This window comes from Microcebus murinus, chromosome 11, assembly GCF_040939455.1.
Source record: "Microcebus murinus isolate Inina chromosome 11, M.murinus_Inina_mat1.0, whole genome shotgun sequence".
In the NCBI taxonomy this organism is placed as follows: domain Eukaryota; kingdom Metazoa; phylum Chordata; class Mammalia; order Primates; family Cheirogaleidae; genus Microcebus; species Microcebus murinus.
The window spans coordinates 57,393,137-57,411,805 of record NC_134114.1 but is presented as its reverse complement, the minus strand read 5'-3'; the positions used below and the strand labels follow the sequence as shown (position 1 = coordinate 57,411,805).

At 39.0% G+C, this 18,669-nt stretch overlaps 1 pseudogene; it reads left to right on the top strand.

The window, feature by feature from the left end:
• Positions 1-9,103: 9,103 nt before the first annotated feature.
• Positions 9,104-9,533, top strand: LOC105872647 (large ribosomal subunit protein uL24-like; annotated as a pseudogene).
• The last annotated feature ends 9,136 nt before the right edge of the window (positions 9,534-18,669 follow it).

Below are 18,669 nucleotides of genomic sequence, written 5' to 3'. Positions count from 1 at the left end.
GGCAACAAAGTGAGACTCTGTCTCAAAAAAAAAAAACAAAAAAAACTAGTTTATAGCCAGGCATGGTGACAGGGTGGCACACCTCTATAATTCCAGCTACTCAGAAGGCTGAGATGAGAGGATTGTTGGAGCCAGGAATTTGAGACCAACCTGGGCAATATAGTAAGATCCTGTCTCTACCAAAAACAAATTAGCCGGATGTGGTGGTACACACCTGTAGTCCTAGCTACTTGGGAGGCTTAGGCAGGAAGATCACTTGAGCCTAGGAGTTTGAGGTTACAGCAAGCTATGATTTCACCACTGTACTCCAGCCTGGGTGACAGAGTGAGACCCCATCTCTTAAAAAAAAAACAAAAAACAAAAACTGATTTCATACAGTTAGTTTAATGAAAACAGCTGTGTCTTCAGATCAGCAAAATACCCACGTATTGTATTTAATGTTAGGATTTTTGCTTAGGTGGGGCCTGCCAATCATTCTCTGGCTGTAAAAATGATTAACAAAGAAATGACTTGAGATGATGGCTAGGTTTGTTTAATGATCAATTCAAGCATAATTGTTCATAATGAGTAAATTAAATGAATGTAGATGAGATAAAAGTTTATAAATGAACTTTTCATTGTTTCAAAAATCCTTTTCAGTAATTTAAAGTCATGTTAGGATTAAATAGTAGATGTTCATGAAATGAATCCTCTCTAAGTTAAAATACTGAAACAGTAATCATTAAACATAAATGTAATTCTACATACTTTTGTATCTTATTTCCATAGGGTATAGAAAAGCTAAATAGTGACTCACGCCTGTAATCCTAGCACTTTGGGAGGCTGAAGTAGAGGATTGCTTGAGTCTAGGAGTTCAAGACCAGCCTAAGCAATATAGTGACAACCTAGCTCTACAAAATATTAGTATTTTTAAAAAAGAAAAAGAAAGCTAGATATAGATTGTTCATAAACAAAAAAATTGAGGAAACATCTTTCTAAAAAAATTATGAAATAGTTTTCATCAACAAATACTTCTATGAAAAAGTTCAACATTACTTCCTAGATTTTTCACTAGAAATTAAGACTACCATGAGTTAAAATTATAGTTAGTATATATAATTGAAATTACTAAATATAAGAGAAATAATTCTGTGTACAGAGTGTGTAAGAAAAGTAGGATGTTTTTGGTAAAGAGGATTATAAAGAAGGCATGGGAATGTGGGTTTTATTAAAGAAAAAGTAATTTTGTCTGGAAGTTTTTAAAGGCTGTTTTAAGTTGAAGGGATAAAAGAAAGAATGATGGATAAAACTGAATGGATATAGAAAGCTGGGGAAAGAAAGAGAATGGAAAAACTTGTAAGAGGTTATAAGAACTTTATAGCAATCTTATATTGTGTGGTCAAAGCTTATTGAGATTGGATGGGTCAGCATTTCCATTGTGCATGCCACCCTCAGTCTTCCAGACTGGTGGAATGTACAAATTGGATGATTTTAAAGAATCAACTGGCAAAGCTTAGAGAAACTTTTAACCTTCCCTAGTCTGAATCTCATTTGCTTAACTTAGGTTCTACCCCATTTGGAAAATATCAGCTTTCTCCCTTTGAAATAATAACAGGAAAGCCCATCTGCCTAGATGAAGAAGCCTATGAACTACTTGTCCTTAAAAGCGATATTCTTCATTATTGCCAAGGCCTTAGAAGTTAATCACTAAAATTTCTAAATTCAGGCCAGGCACAGCGGCTCATGCCTGTAATCCTAGCACTCTGGGAGGCCGAGGAGGGTGGATTGCTCGAGGTCAGGAGTTTGAAACCAGCCTGAGCAAGAGTGAGACCCCGTCTCTACTATAAATAGAAATAAATTAATTGGCTAACTAATATATATAGAAAAAATTAGCCGGGCATGGTGGCACATGCCTGTAGTCCCAGCTACTCGGGAGGCTGAGGCAGGAGGATTGCTTGAGCCCGAGAGTTTGAGGTTGATGTGAGCTAGGCTGACGCCATGGCACTCACTCTAGCCTGGGCAACAAAGTGAGACTCTGTCTCAAAAAAAAAAAAAAAAAAATTCTAAATTCATTAAGCAATCTTTTAACAGAGAGCTCCTGGGAGACAAAAACATCAAAGATCATGGTCTCCAACCTGGAGATTTTGTTTATTGTAAAATGCCATCAAATAAAGGACTCCTTTTAATCACATTGGAAGGGATCATATCAGAGCAACCCCACCTGAGTGGACATCTCCCTCACTGGAGATCTTCAATACCTTGTTCTTTAGACCAGGACAAGAAAAAGACAAAATATTTATTTGGTTAACATCAAGAATGGGAACACTTTTCAGATCTGGATTTCAAAAATTGTTTTGTTAATAACTGTCTTTATATGTGTCATATGTTTTATTCTTAAATTGTGCTTTCTATTTCTAGATGTCTAAAGTCAAAATAATCGTGATAGCTAGATGCTTAGAACTGATCCAATGCGCCTTGACTCCACTGTAAGCGAATGCCTTGATTAAGATCCCATTGCTCTACTTCTTTGTGTTCCCAATCAATTCAGGCTCTAAATTCTTATGCCATCGTATCTCTCTTCTTTTCCTCTGACATGGGACAAGATTACTTGAGAATAGGTCTTACTAGTGGTGTGGAACAAATTTACATCCAAAATTTTGATCATCAGTGCTTTCTTTCAGAAGAGAAAGATTTTGATCAAAAGAGGGAAATGGGCCGGGCGTGGTGGCTGACGCCTGTAATCCTAGCACTCTGGGGGCCAAGGCGGGCAGATCGCTCAAGGTCAAGAGTTCAAAACCAGCCTGGGCAAGAGCGAGACCCCGTCTCTACTAAAAATAGAAAGAAATTAATTGGACAACAAAAAATATATAGAAAAAATTAGCTGGGAATGGTGGTGCATCCCTGTAGTCCCAGCTACTCAGGAAGCTGAGGCAGAAGGATTGCCTGAGCCCAGGACTTTGAGTTGCTGTGAGCTAGGCTGATAACACGGCACTCTAGCCTCATGATAAATGAAAAACTGAAGCTATCCTCAGGCCTTAGCTTCCTGAGCATCTTGGATTACTGGCATGAGTCTCCATGCCCCAGCCGGAGGTATACAACATTTATGAAGCCCAAGAAGATGTGAGTATGGGACTTCTGTCATGTCCCCCTGCACTCATGCCTGGGGGCAATTGTTTAAATGCATTGTGTTCCTGACTAGCTGCCTTACCCTATTATCTTCATGTTCCTAAAATTTGTGATACAAAAACAATGTATAGCCAATCATAACTTATGTTATTTTAATGTAAATTCTAGATGGAATGGCATCTGTTTTACCTTTAAAGACCTGCTTGTAAGGACGGGTGCAGTGGCTCAGGCCTGTAATCCTAGCACTCTGGGAGGCCCAGGTGGGTGGATTGCTCCAAGTCAGGAGTTCGAAACCAGCCTGAGCAAGAGCAAGACCCCCATCTCTACTATAAAAATAGAAATAAATTAATTGGCCAACTAATATATATAGAAAAAATTAGCCGGGCATGGTGGCACATGCCTATAGCCCTAGCTGCTACTAAGGAGGCTGAGGCAGTAGGATTGCTTGAGCCCAAGAGATTGAGGTTGCTGTGAGCTAGGCTGACGCCACGGCACTCACTCTAGCCTGGGCAACTAAGCGAGAGTCTGTCTCAAAAAAATAAAAAAATAAAAGACCTGCTTGTAAGTGCTGTTTATAGAAGCTTATATTTGGGCAAATTGAATTTATGCTCTCAGGTTGCAGTTCTCAAACTCGGCCCAAATAAACTCTCTACTTATTAGGTTTGCCTCACTTTTTCCCTTTATGTCAACACTATTTACCTATTTAATGTAATTTTCTTAAAAACCAAGAGTATATATCACTTTCCTTCCAAAAGTAAAATGATCGAAGCCAAAAATATCAAATGCACCTAGAAAAATGAAATGTTCTAGTCATTTCTCCATTATGAGAATGTGCAAAAAACTTGTGCTTTTTATTAGCTAAAATTAAACTATGGGTCATCTCTGGCATTTGCATGTTAGGGTACAGAAATGATTTCTCAAATATGGCACTTGGAATAATTTTAAAAATTAAAAGGCCTCCCTAGCACTCTGGGAGGCTGAGGAGGGCGGATTGCTCAAGGTCAGGAGTTCGAAACCAGCCTGAGCAAGAGCGAGACACTGTCTCTACTATAAATAGAAAGAAATTAATTGGCCAACTAATATATATAGAAAAAATTAGCCGGGCATGGTGGCGCATGCCTGTAGTCCCAGCTACTCAGGAGGCTGAGGTAGAAGGATTGCTTGTGCCCAGGAGTTTGCGGTTGCTGTGAGCTAGGCTGACACCATGGCACTCACTCTAGCCTGGGCAACAAAGCGAGTCTCTGGCTCAAAAAAAAAAAAAAAAAAAAAATTAAAAGGCCTCAGGAATAAGCCCTGGAATCAAGGTCCTCCTAATCTGTCTTGTTTCTCACCACCTCCAAGCAAGGAAGGAATTCTCTGAAATGTCCTTACCTGACCAAGAAAGCTTCTTACTAAAAGAAACACAATTGCCTTCTATCCCCTCCCTGAAGTCTCATCTATTGCAGAAAAAATGACAGGAATGCAACCATGCCTGCATGGACTTTTTCACAAAATAATGCCTGCCCCTTGGGTTTATTTAGATTTCAAAGAAAATCACCTACAAGTTAATGTCTGTCTCCCTGGTCCATTTATTCTTCCTAATAATCATTTACCGCTCTCCAAAAATTTATCTATACCCTCATCTTCTTTTTCTCCTATAAAAAAGAACTTATAAGCTTCTGTACCCCATTGGGAGTTTGGGGTGATCACCCTGTGAAATTTCCCCTGTCAATGTTAATAAATTTGTATGCTTTTCCTCCATTTTTTTTTTTTTTGAGACAGAGTCTCACTCTGTCACTCTGGGTAGAGTACAGTGGCATCACTGTAGCTCACTGCAACTTCAAACTCTTGGGCTCAAGCGATCCTCCTACCTCAGCCTCCCAAGTAGCTGGGACTGTAGGTGCTCACCACATGCTTGGCTAATTTTTCTATTTTCAGTAGAGATGGCATCTTGCTCTTGCTCAGGTTGGTATCAATCTTCTGAGCTCAAGAGATCCTCTCGCCTTGGCCCCCCAGAGTACTAGTATTATAGGTGTGAGCTACCATGCCCGGCCCACCTCTTCTCCTATTAATCTGTCTTTTGTCAGTTAATTTTCAATGAACTTTCAGAGGGCAAAGAGGAAGTTTTCTCTCACCCCTACATGTAATACTCATAACATGCCAATCTTCCACACAAACTTTCCCATCTCTATTTTTTTCTCTCCCTTGTTCTTCTGTTCCTCTTTACTTGCTCTTTTTTCCCTTACTCTCACTCAATTCAATTATTTTTTGCTTTTTTGTTTTTCTCTGTACCTACTTCTCTACATCAATAGCTTCAATGTTGCCTTTTAGGCCAAAAAGATTACTGACCCTTTGTCTAAACTGAAGTGAAAGCAAACAAAAAGAAAAGATTCTTTCAACTCCACTGGGCTAAAACAACAACAAGGTATAATGATCTTGCAGTGCAACACGTGACCAATTGACATAAAATCGTCCATACACCAACCAAGCTTCATCTTCTAACATGCAAAAGAAAGTGCTCACTGAGCTCCTTGTGAGGGTCTCAATTGTTACAGATAATTCTGAAGTTCTTAAGTTTCACTTTGAAAAAAATGACTTGTAACCAAAAGACATTAGCATTCTATCAGCATGTGAGAAGTGGTAGAGGGAATTAATTCTCCCTGAGGCTTAGAAAGTGAGAATGGAAGCAGAAGGAAGAAGCTCTTCTTTAAAGGTCAAAGATTTATGGTGTAGAAATATGACAGTAGCATCCTGTGGAAGATTCAAGAAGATGAGACTGGTAGTCCTGAAATTCTGCACATTCACTATGTCCTGAGAATGCAGAGGCTACTTTGGAAAACCAAAACTAGAAGACTAATCTGGGAGGCTGTACACTCTGTTTGAGTGTTAGAACTGGCACAACAGATGCCCCTCATTCTGATGTTTTCTGCAAATGAGAAGCAAATGAGAAGAAACCAAGGGATAAATCATTCCTGCAGTTCAATTTGAAGAAACAGGTATTCACTGGTTTGCAAAGTGCTTTTGGAACAAGAGACTCAATATTTAAACGAACCAAATCTTGGAGATTACGCAGATGCCATAAATCATCAAAATAGCTCCCCGTTCCCCCTCCCTGACAAACAAACAGGCATTGAAAGAAAATCAGTGTTGAAGAACAGAGCTGGTGGGTAGGTGGTTTATAGGTTGTGGGTTGATGATCTGACAACATTTGATCAGAGGACTTCGCTGACTGGCAAAAAGTAGTGAGTTGCTAAAGCTGAGGGATTGTTATATGAATACTTAAGGGTAAAAGTATTGTTTTCTGGAAATAAGAACAGTGTTTGAAAGATATAGCCCTACAAGTCACCTTTTTTCGGGACAAAATGGATCTCATGAGGACATCTCTTTCACTTGACAAAAGGCATTTAGATTCCTGCCAAGACATCTTCCTCCTCTTTGACAGACTCTCACCACCCTTAATTAATCACATACCTTGTTGGTTCATTAAGTCTTGGTGTCATGTTGATGCATACATTACTGCAATGATACATACAAAGCTATGATAATCAATCTCTGCTTAAAGAGTTTTAAGGCTCTACTTCAGAGATGAGAAACTTTGAATCATCTAATTGATTCAGGAAATGAGTTCGGGAGCCTATTGCAGAGTCATTGGAGAAAAAAAAAAGGAGAGAATCCCCTGGGGCTTAAATCTCAAGAGAACCTTTAGCTCTTCACTATAATTTTAGGAACAGAATAGTCATGGCAGTTACAAAGAGTTTTGCAAATTGGCACTTCAAAAATGTAGCCTCACTGGGGCTCTTTTTCTTTCTTTCTTTTTTTCTTTTTTTGGCTAACTGCATGTAACTGGTTCATTGAACATGTTGGACTCAGTGAGGGGCAAAAGAAGGCAACTTTACTCTTTCTCTCTACTGCTCCTTCAGATCTTCACTGTCAAAGTAACCTATCCATCCTTGGATGACATCTGGAGCAGAGATCCTAGCTTTCCTGGTTACAGTCAGGTATTAAGAAGCTCAGTGCCATCTAATATCAAAACATTATGTTCTCATTTGATTCAGTGTTTCTCCTCACGCTCCCACTGCCATCCTGGGGCCTGAATCAAGCTTGAAAGCCCCAAATAGGAAAGGCCAGGTGGGTGTGTGGCATGGGGGGAAAGGGGAGTATTCCTTCTGACTAGCTCCACTTCCTTCTATACTTTCTAGCTGCTATTTACTGCTCTTCTATGGTCCAGTCAATGGAGAAGGTGGATTAGAGGACAAGGGCAATGATCTGTGACTGGTGTGCTGACCTTTCTGATTTCCCATTTCTTTCTTTTTTTTTTTATTATATTTTAATTATTTTTTTCTTTTTTTTTACCACTGCTGCATTGAAAGTCCAGATGTGTGATTTCCCCTTTCTGAGGACCTCCTACCTCCAGTTTGTCTTCATAGAAAATAACCTCCTGCTGACCATTGCTTTCTCCACCACCCCTCACCCCATCCCCCTCACCTCACCTTGAAGCTTTAGATGGCCCACACCACCACTCTTTAGAAAGACCTTTTGGTGAAGTCCCTTTTAAGATAACCAAAGTCCAGCTCTTTTTAATGTAATCCACTTGCATCCCACAGGAAACCTGGAAGCCAGGAAGCCTGTATGTTTGTCCCATAGACCCTTATCGTCAACTATATTAGTCAGGGCTCTCCAGAGAAACAGAACACATGTATATTCAGAGAGAAAGAGATTATAAAGAATTGGCTCTTGCATTATGCAATTGTGGAGCTTGACAAGTCCTAACATCTACAGTCAGCAAGCTAGAGATTTAGGAAGAGCTAAAGTTTCAGTTCAAGCCCAAAGGTAGGAAAAAAACCTGACATTTCAGTTCAGAGGTAATCAGGCAAGAAGAATTCTTTCTCACTTACTGGGAGGGTCAGTCTCTTTGTTCTATTCAGACCTTCAGTTGATTGGATGGAGCCCGCCCACCCATTAGGAAGGGCAATCTGTTTTACTCAATCTACCAATTAAAATGTTAACCTCATCCAGAAACACTCTCACAGACACATCTAGAATAATGTTTGCCCAAATACCTGGGAGCCCTATGGCCCAGTCAAGTTGACAGGCAAAATTAACTATCACCTCATCTCTATTTATTCTGCCACCACACATCCCTTCACCCAGCCTCCTCTCACTTAGATGTTTTCAGACATTTGACAGTTTCCTGATTCCTCCTCATTCCAGGGCCACATGCCAAGCTCTTTAAATTGTTCTCTGAAGCCTCCCTCATCTACCTTGATATGTGAGTTTGAAAGTACCCCCTCCCCTGGGGGGGGTACACAAAACATTCCCCTCCCATCTCACGGGGACAGGTATAAGATGACTCTGTAGAACATTTAGTTTAGCCCAAGACTGATATTAAATCCCAAATCCATTCTGTTAGAATAACCGGAATGTCTGTAGTTGTAGTCTAAATGGAGAGAAAGAGAGATCCAGCCCTCTCACCTATTAGCCCATACCTAGAGCCTGTACTCTCAGTCATTGCCTGCCTGAGGACCTCCTATTCCCCTAGAAATTGACACAGAGAATTGCTTCATCCTTCAGCCAAAAGGTTTTGACTTTACTTTTGCAGATCTAAACAAAATAACTAGATATTCATATGATATAATAATCTACAACAATAAGTACACACATGGTAATAGGGAATTATTTCCTTATAAAGTTTTAAAAATGTACACATACCTGTTTATTTTAAGGCTATGTTAATATCAGCAAAAGAAAATTTCAAATTACCCATATGGCTGAGGATATGTTAAATTGGATAATAAAATACATCTATTGTTTTTTTGAGAACTTTAGTTTTTATAATATTGTACCAAAAACAAAGGAAAAAATTACCATGTTGATTTGGTTTTCAATGTAAGACTTACCAGATATGATGTCATACTTTCTGAAACATCAATAAAAAGAGGATGTTTCATTTTTTTAAATGTATTGTCTCGGTGTAACTCTCTTCCCTCTTGCGGCCATTGCCAAAGCAGCAGCGGCCAAAATGAAGTTCAATTCCTTTGTGACTTCGGACCAAAGCAAGAACCAGAAAAGGCATTTCAATGCACCTTCCCACATTCGCAGGAAGATTATGTCTTCCTCTCTTTCCAAAGAGCTGAGACAGAAATATGATGTTTGATCCATGCCCATCAGAAAGGATGATGAGGTTCAGGTGGTTAGGGGACACTAGAAGGGTCAGCAAACTGGCAAAGTAGTCGAGGTTACAGGAAGAAATATGTCATCTACATTGAACAGGTGCAGCGGGAAAAGGCCAATGGCACAACCTGGGCACTTACCCCAGCAAGGTGGTTATTACTAGGCTTAAACTGGACAAAGACCACGAAAAGATCCCTGAACGGAAAGCAAAATCTCGCCAAGTAGGAAAGGAAAAGGGCAAGTACAAGAAAGAAACAACTGAGAAGATGCAGGAGTAAAATCTTTTTTTTTTTTTGAAACAAAGTCTCACTTTTTTGCCCAGGATAGAGTGAGTGCCCTGGCGTCAGCCTAGCTCACAGCAACCTCAAACTCCTGACCTCAAGCAATCCTACTGTCTCAGCCTTCCGAGTAGCTGGGATTACAGGCATGCGCCACCATGCCCGGCTAATTTTTTGTATATATATTTTTTAGTTGTCCAATTAATTTCTATTTTTAGTAGAGACGGGGTCTCATTCAGGCTGGTTTTGAACCCTTGACCTTGAGCAATCCGCCCGCCTCAGCCTCCCAGAGTGCTAAGATTACAGGCGTGAGCCACCACGCTTGGCTGATTCCTTGCTTTTATTGTTTAATCATAGATGTGTGTCCCTAAGCAATATATTGTCTAATTTTTCCTGTTATTACAATTTATGTAAATGAAATCATACATATTTAGGTTTGCGTGATTTCAACGTGCTAAGATTCATCAACCACTGAAATTTGAAGCTGTAATTTATTCACTTTTGCTACTCTATAGTATTCCATTGTATGAGTGAGTATACCACAATTTAGTTATCTATGCTACTATTGATGGATAATTGGGCTGTTTCCAGTTCTTTGTCTCTTTATGAACAATGCTACTACAAATATTTTTATTCACATTTCTTGGTGTATATGTGCACAAGTTTCTCTAGAGTATAAACCTAGAAGAGGAGCATTTCAGTATTTGCCAAAATAGATTAATTTCAGTTAGATAAGAGGAATAAGTACAAGAGATCTATTGTACATAATGGTGACTATAATTAATAACAATACAGTGCATATTTAAAGATTGCTAAGAGAGTAGATTTTAAGTGTACCGCCACACAAAAAAGTGATACATATGTGAGCTAATGCTATGTTAATATTTGCATATGTTAAATAAATTGATTTAGCCATTCCACTATATATATCAAAACATTATGTCATACACCATAAAAATACATAATTTTTATTTGCTAATTATAAATAAATAAATAAAATAGTAATATCCATGGGGAAAAAATAGAGAAATCAAAGCAATCAAAGCAATGAATAGTTAAATAAATCAAAGCGATGCCAAACTACAGTGTTTACAGAACATATATTTGAGATGATGATGATTTCCCTGCTGAATAATGACACAATAGGGAGAGCTCATGCTGTGCTTGCTATTTTGGCTTCAAAATGTTACTATTTTTTTTTTTTTTTTTTGAGACAGAGTCTCGCTTTGTTGTCCAGGCTAGAGTGAGCGCCGTGGTGTCAGCCTAGCTCACAGCAACCTCAAACTCCTGGGCTCAAGCGATCCTCCTGCCTCAGCCTCCCAAGTAGCTGGGACTACAGGCATGTGCCACCATGCCCAGCTAATTTTTTATATATATATATCAGTTGGCCAATTAATTTCTTTCTATTTATAGTAGAGACGGGGTCTCGCTCTTGCTCAGGCTGGTTTTGAACTCCTGACCTTGAGCAATCCGCCCACCTTGGCCTCCCAGAGAGCTAGGATTACAGGCGTGAGCCACCACGCCCGGCCTCAAAATGTTACTATTTAATATCACTAGTCCCACAGAAGAAGTTCCACGGCACTAAACATAAGTCTCCAGGTTTTCCACGCAGGAGGAAAAAGTTAGGAGAATGGGAAATTCAATGACATGGTTTAACTAAGTGATGGTAAATGTTTGACAAGTGAAGTTACAGAAAGAACTGAAAACTGACAACTACCAGGAAGAATATGGGGTGGACAGGAGCAAGAAAGCTTGACCTCTAAGCTGTCTCTTATAGATTTATAGGTGGCTGTGTGATCTTGGGAAAATCAGATAATCTCATTGAATCTCAGTTTTTACGTCCACAAAATATGAAGTTTGAATTCAATGACCTTTGGGTCACTTCCAGCTCTAATTCTGATTCAGTAATTTCAGAATACTTTTGGAAATGACAGTTTTGCACGCCCCCTAGTGGATTCCTCTGACGTTGCAACTAGAGAAACCAACTTAAAATGGTGGTTATTGCCTCTCAAAAATTTCCTTGTTCTGACTGGCGGAGCTGGGAATAAAGTTTTAAACTAAAAAAAAGAAAATTCCCTAAGCCATAATTCATTTTAGGCATTAAAATTTCAAAATACAGTACAAAAATTAAAGAAAGTTGTATGAAGTTACTACAGTTTTTTAGAACACGCTTAAATGAAAAGTTATTTGTTTCAGATAAGAATTAATATTTCATTTTAACAATCACATCTTTTAGCTATACACATAATTTTTGCATTTACTTTTTCTGTAAATGCAAGTCAATTTCTACATAAAGCGAGAAAAAAAATTCATGGTTCCCCCAAGAATTCCCCCAAGAAAAATAAATCAATTAATACATCTACCTTTTACTAAATTAAAGCAATTAATCATTATCTATGTAGATAAAAGACTAAAGAATTCCTGAAGAGTAAACAAAATAACTTACACAGTACCCAGCTCATAGTAGGCATTCACTATAGGTTAAATAAACATGAATCTGAATGTGAAAAAGGAAAACCACTTTTTTTTCCGTTGGAGTTTGAGTATTCTAGTAGATTAAAAAAGAATGGCATTGATGTACTTTGTAAAACTCTTAGAAACAGACTTAACCACTTTAGGCTGAGTTTCTCTATTTGCAAAGGGGGGTATAAAACTTCCTGATGTCTGTTGAAATGTCAGGGACATCATAAAGATTAGTGAATGGAATGTTAGTAGAGAATATTATGCACCAGCGCTGTGGCTCACACCTGTAATCCTAGCTCTCTGGGAGGCCAGGGTGGGAAGATTGCTCAAGGTCAGGAGTTCAAAACCAGCCTATCAAGAGCGAGACCCCATCTCTACTATAAATAGAAAGAACTTGATTGGCTAACTAAAAATATATGTAGAAAAAATTAGCTGGGCATGGTGGTGCATGCCTGTAGTACCAGCTACTCGGGAGGCTGAGGCAGAAGGATTGCTTGAACCCAGGAGTTGGAGGTTGCTATGAGCAAGGCTGATGCCACGGCACTCTAGCCTGGGCAACAGAGTGAGACTCTGTCTCAAAAAAAAAAATTATAATAATAAAAAAAGAATATTATGTTCCTTAGAAGAGCAGTGTTATGTAAAGACTCAGTTCAGTATCATCAGAAACTGGCTACAAGGGCACTATGAAATGCATTACACGCCATTTTTTAAAATAGAGTATAAAATTGCAACAAGAAAAATAACCTTGCTCACAAAACTATAACATATCATTCTTCTTCAAAGAGAGGAAAATAGGAAAAACGAAGATGCCTACCTTTCAATTTAAACATTAAAAAGTATGTTTAAATTTAGTATATAAAAGAATTAAGTTCCAAGTCCTGAATGTTTTAATTCTTTCAGCAGTTTAATAAATAAATTAGAAATCAATTTAATTATATAAAAATACAGAAATTTATACCTTTTTATTATCTTTTTGTGGTTGATGTTGCCTTTTCAATAGTAGAGCTACCTTGAGAAATCTTTTTCTATGCTTTCTTATCTGTTCATTTGATTTTCATAGAGATGGCCCAAATGAGGGAAAAGAATGAGTTTCAAGTCAGAAAAACTAAATTTTAGCTCTGGCTCTGCTTCTTATGAGTGATCTTGGGCAAGCCACTTGAGCTCTCTGAGACTTGTTCTTTTCTCCAAAATGGGGGGTTTTGATAATAGCAGTGGCTCTCCCATGGTGAGGATTAAGTGAAAGTATGTGAATTCTCTTTAGAAATTATAAATTTATTTCCAAATGTTTGTGATTATTTTTCATATCTTTTTTCGTTTTTGTCTGTGCAAATCTATCAATCTTGACTTTATCAATTATCAAGTCTTAATGCTTTTTCTCCAAAACTTTCATATAGTTCAAAGTCCTGTCTCTTCTGCCCTCTATTACACATAAACCATTGTCATTCACCACCCCACCACCTCCATAATCCCCTGTTGCCAACTACAGCTGGGCTTCACTCAACCCACTCTCCCACCAGGGTGCAATTTCCCATGTGCAAATGTAATCACATCTTCCTAGTGCTGAGTACTCTTTATGGCTCTAATCACCTACAGAATAAACTCTCGACTCAGCCATCTAGCCCTGCCTACCTGTTCAGCTTCATCTTCTGCTAGTCCTTTCTTGCATTTCACAGACTCCTAACTCCAAGATGGTGGGTTTTTTTCTGCCTTTATGCATTTGCACACTTATTCCTCCTGCCTAGAATGTCCTCCTCCCACTCAACATTTCTAGTACAATTTTTCTGTAGAATCTTCTCATTCATTGCTGGCAAATCCTACTTACTTACAGCTCAGTTCAAATGTCTCCCTCTCACAGGCTCCCTTCCCACTCTGTTTGGATCTCCTTTCTAGTTCTTCATTGTACTTACTGTGTCCCTTTTAGACCTTGGATTCCTAAAGAGGGTTCATCGTGTCTTTTTATGCTGCTGTCTTCAGTTGCTAGCACAATGCCTGCACCTAGTAAACACTTAACAATCTTTGTTGCCTGAATGAATATTTTTTAGTATTCTTAACCCCTAGACTGGTTTCACTTTGTATATTTTGTTTTTCTATTTTCATAGGCTTTAATCATTTCTGTATACCATTTTGGCATCTTTTAATATTCATGTAAGTAGTTACAATAACCTTATCCTGGGGCATTATTACTGTATCACATTCATTATTGCTTAAGTCAGGACTTTTATAATTAGAAGGAACAGAGTTCCTTAACTCACTCAAGTTAACTCGAGGGCAGTGTTGCGGTTGGGGGTATTTTTAAGACTCTGCAGAGATACCGTGCACTGCAAAGCTCAGGAAGCTCCTGGGAAATGAGGCTTGTACAGAGCAGCTGTTTGGTCTCTTGTCATGCCGTGGCATCTTTCCATGTATGTGCTCTATTCCTTTTCTCTCAGCTCCATCTCTTTTCAATTCCCTGATCACTTGCCCATGAATTTTGGCTATAATTCCAGTCCCTGACATCCTTTCTCTCTTTGCCCTCATTACTTTCTCTCTTTTTCTCAAATTTCAGATCTACACAGCTCATCTGTTTGGGGCAAGGCACATTCATTCAGTCATCCCCCAAGTATTTATGGAACACATAATATGTGCAAGGACTCGTCTAGGTGCTGGGGTAAAGGCAGTGAAAAAGACAGATGAGAATGTCTGCCCTTGTGGAGCTTACATTCTATCCACCACAGGCAAGTCACTGCACTGGCAATACCTAGAGCAGATACCACCTCTTGCCATCATCACCTGCAGTGGAAGTGGAGAGGCCGGTCACTTGGTCAGCAAAGGTGAGCAGGCAAATTCCCCGGAAGGAGGTGTGGGCAGGCATGGAAGTACTTTAGCACAATTTTACTTTGAATTTTTTTTCTCTGTATTATTCATATTTCCTTCCTTTATTCTCCCTCACTGCCTATATATCTCATATATGACTTATGAGATAAGTCATAAAAAAAACATTATTTTATTCACTTCTGAAATGTACCTAGAAAAAAAAAACAAAACAAAACATTATTTTAATCTTATCTTCTTTGGTTTATTCAAGGACACCATGATATTTGAATGAATTCTTTCATCTTCTAAGTAGGTATAATCTTGAAAGTAATTTGGAAAGACTTTACCTTAAGAAAAACCTAGGATTTGGTGTGTTTTTAAATGCCTAAACAGCATGTCTTAAGGCAGGATGGGTAACTTTCTACTATTGATTTAATTGTATTGGATCACTTTGCAAGAACTAATTGTTGTTATGCCCACATCTATATGTAGTTGGGGAAAAAAGAAATGACCTTAAAAGCCTTTAGTAACAAACCCTAAATTCCATTGAAGTCCATCATTCTATGTGATTTTATCTTTCTTTTTAGGATTGCTGTGTGCATGGGCACAGGTTTGTGTGTGCACAAAAGTCTATATGGCATATTATTTTCACTGTACCTTGACGTATCTGTCTTTCTCTATTTCTTTGTTCATTTTTCTATCTCATATCTTTCCGTTTTTTTCTCCCTCTTCTTGCCATAGCCCCCACGTCTGTCCCCCTCAACTAACTATGACATAGAACTGAAATCAATGTTTTAGTGCTAATGCCACCACTTAATAGGGTTGGGATTATAGACGGGTACTCCAAGACTAGATTACCATTTGGTAGCATGCCTAAAATTCAGCTAGCTGCCAACAGGTGAGAAGTAATGACTCAGCCATGGGCCTAAATTGGAAGGCTTCTTACAGAAGAAAGTAACTCCTACCACGTGAATACTTTTCACTTAAAACTCATTAAGTTACTGAAATGCATGAATGCATTATGCAAAATTCCTAATGATGCTAGACATGTATTTCATTATTAGAAAGTTATCACAATGCATGACAACGTCAAGAAATCTAACACCCTTCTACAGTCAAGAACTTTGCTCATTAGCTTTTAACATAGCTATAGTCAAATACCCTGCTCAGTAATCTTCTGCTTAAACTAACCTGGAATTACTCAGGCCCACATAGATTAAATTTTGCCATAAATCTTCTTTTATTGTCAGAAGTTTGCAGGAAACCTTAGCTCCAGGACTATGGGACTTTGGAGCAACTTGTCATAAAGAAATTATCGTAGGAAGTTTCCACCCTACTTTTAAACCCCAAGTGGATCTGTAACTGTTTGCTTACAAATTATAGAAAGCAAACATTCTCCCAGTTCCTTCTGACCTCACCTCTTTGGTCTCATAGCAAAAGGGTATGAGAAGAAGGGAACTGGGGCAGAAGAGAAAGTGTGATCAGCATGACCTAGACCTGAATGAAATCCCAGGATTATCCTTTCAGTCAAAAGGCAATTCTACAACTTTTTTTTTTTTTTTTTTTTGAGACAGTGTCTCCCTCTGTCACCTTGGGTAGAGTGCCGTGGCGTCAGCCTAGCTCACAGCAACCTCAAACTCCTGGGCTTAAGCAATCCTCCTGTCTCAGCCTCCCAAGTAGCTGGGACTACAGGTGTGAACCACCTTGTCTAGCCTCTACAACTATTGACTAATTTCTTCCAGACTCACAATTGAATTTATACCTATACTTGCCATCTACATTTCAAACAGTTTTACTAGAATTACATCTTTTATTAAATTTGCTTCTTAATTAAACACAATCTTACAATGATATCAGACATCACCCTTCTTATTCTAAAACATTTTTGCAACATGTTAAAAAACAAGAGTTTGTAAACAGTGGGTTCAATTTTTCAACAAACATTTATTGCACCCTTATTAGTGCTAGGCACTAAGAATGCAGCTGAATAAAACAGTAACAGTTTTGCCCTCAGTGAGCTTACATCTAGGGGAGATGGAGGAGACAAAAAAAGTAACTACCAGTTTTGTAGTATGGAAAAAGAGGAAATGCTATGGGGAAAAAATGAAAGAAAGCAAATAGGGAGTGGGGGTTGTGATATAAAATAAGGTGATCAGGGAGGCTGAGTCTTTTGAAATAGTTTTGTATTTTCTGTTCTTGATTTAAAAGGCAGAGCAATGTCAATTTCTAATTCTGTCACTATAAAAAGGTAAATTACTATTTTTAAGAGCTCTTGAATTTATATACTCTTGATTAAGTATTTTTGTGTGGATCTATATTCTACCAGAAAAAAAAAAAATCCTAAACTAGAGCTTAAGCTTTGCTGGTTATCTGCAGCTGCTTCAACTTAACTTTATAGCAGCAGTCTGCTTTCTAAGTTGACTGGCAATCTTGGGCACTAGAAGACATGTCCCCAAGAGTTGATGATCCCACAAAAAGAGAGGACCCTAGACTATCTGGGGCCAAAAAATCCTGGTGAAGACATCTCGTTTCAGTCACGTCAAACCTATGCAGAAAATTCTTGCATTTCACGTTTTGCATTTCACATACGACAGCTAACAAAATTATCCAACTATAAATATATGGAGATTACTATAGCATATAATTTTGTGTTCCCACATATGAAAATTCGTTTTAATTCTCTGTGTTGCTTCACCTGCCTTTTCTAGAGTATCTTCTTACCAGCTAAATAGTCACGAGGTATCACTTCGGCTCCTAGTCAGCCAAACCAGTGGTACTTAACCACTTGTGCACTGGAATCATCTTTTAAAATTACTGATGCCTGTGCCCTGATTCCAAATAAGTCACCGTTTCCAGGGTTGGGGCCTAGTCATTGGCAGGAGGGGGGGATGTTTGTTTTGGGGATTTTTTTTTTTTTTTTTTTTGGCTGCAGTCATGTTTTCATTTTCTTCTTTCATCTTTCACATATGCCTCACATATATTTATGGTTTTAAATAAAGGCATGCCATTTTAATCCACTTTGTAATATTTTTTTAAGTTCCAATTACACAAGAGATTCCAATGCACAGCTTGGGCCAAGAACCTCTGACCTCAGCCTACCAGCCCCTGGCAGCCTCCTGCCAGCACCTCTGCGGGTCTCCTAAAGCAATTGGTAGTTCATGACCTATATAGGGAATCGGCATTTGCCCCACTCTCTTATTCTTTCAACTCTTTTCCTCCCTCTCCTCTACTTCTTGTCCCCTTCTTGTCTGCTCCTGTCTGAGGCCTGCCATCAGTACCTGCTGAGGCTGTTTGCTCCTATTGATGGCCAGTGTAGGGCTAGGTTTTCAGCCCCTGATGCAAAAACAGATCTAGTTACCTGGAGATTGCCCACTCATCACTTGTGCAGCTGCTTCTGTGGTTCTCTGGGGCCACTCCAAACCCTGCCAGGCTGCCCTACATGGCTGGTGCTACCCGCAGGGCCCGTCCCAGGGTGGCATGCTTTGACCCTCGGATTCCTGTCTACTAGGTACGATGGTTGCAGAAGCATATGCTCTGAGAGTGGCATGGGAGGCGCTTCATCATTTGGCCCCATTCCTCTTTCCCACCTCCCTCCCCACTGTCTCCACCACAGTTCTCCCTGCCCCTCATTCACACATACCATGTCCTCTTATGTGTGCTAGCATAATCCCCTAGACAAAACCTTTTTTTAGCTGAAAAATTATTCCTTACTCATTCTTCAGAACACTAACTCAATTGTTGCTGCCTTAAGAAGCCTTCTCTAATCCCCTAGATCACAGTGTTGTTCACACTGTATCGTGATGGCTTATGTGTTTATGCTCCTGGCTTCTCCTCTAGACTCAAAGCAGAGACTGGGTCTTTATTTTACATATCTTAAAAT